The sequence below is a fragment of the Arachis ipaensis genome, chromosome B09 (assembly GCF_000816755.2).
Source record: "Arachis ipaensis cultivar K30076 chromosome B09, Araip1.1, whole genome shotgun sequence".
Lineage (NCBI taxonomy): Eukaryota > Viridiplantae > Streptophyta > Magnoliopsida > Fabales > Fabaceae > Arachis > Arachis ipaensis.
Genome location: NC_029793.2, coordinates 139,039,205 through 139,039,544, shown reverse-complemented (window position 1 = coordinate 139,039,544; position 340 = coordinate 139,039,205).

The following is a 340-nucleotide window of genomic DNA, read 5'->3' as shown; positions in this document are numbered from 1 at the left end:
ACATTATTTAACAAAAATTTTAATAATAAATTAATTTTTTTAAAGAATAATAAAAAAATATTATTTATTAAGAAAATAAGTCTAAAAAATTTGAGAATAATAAGAAGATTGAATATAAGATTTATTAAGAGGCCATTGAATGTGCGTAGTGTTAAATTAATTAAAAAAGATGATGCAAAATGGAGATAGAGATGGGAGTAGTGTTATGTTTGTGACACATGATGATAGTGCATCTACTTTGACTTGAGTATGCCCTACAAATTTGTCCATTTTGATGAAAATGGTGGTGATTAGCGCGTTAGGGAGGGTTGTACGGTGGTCCACAATATAATTGATGGGC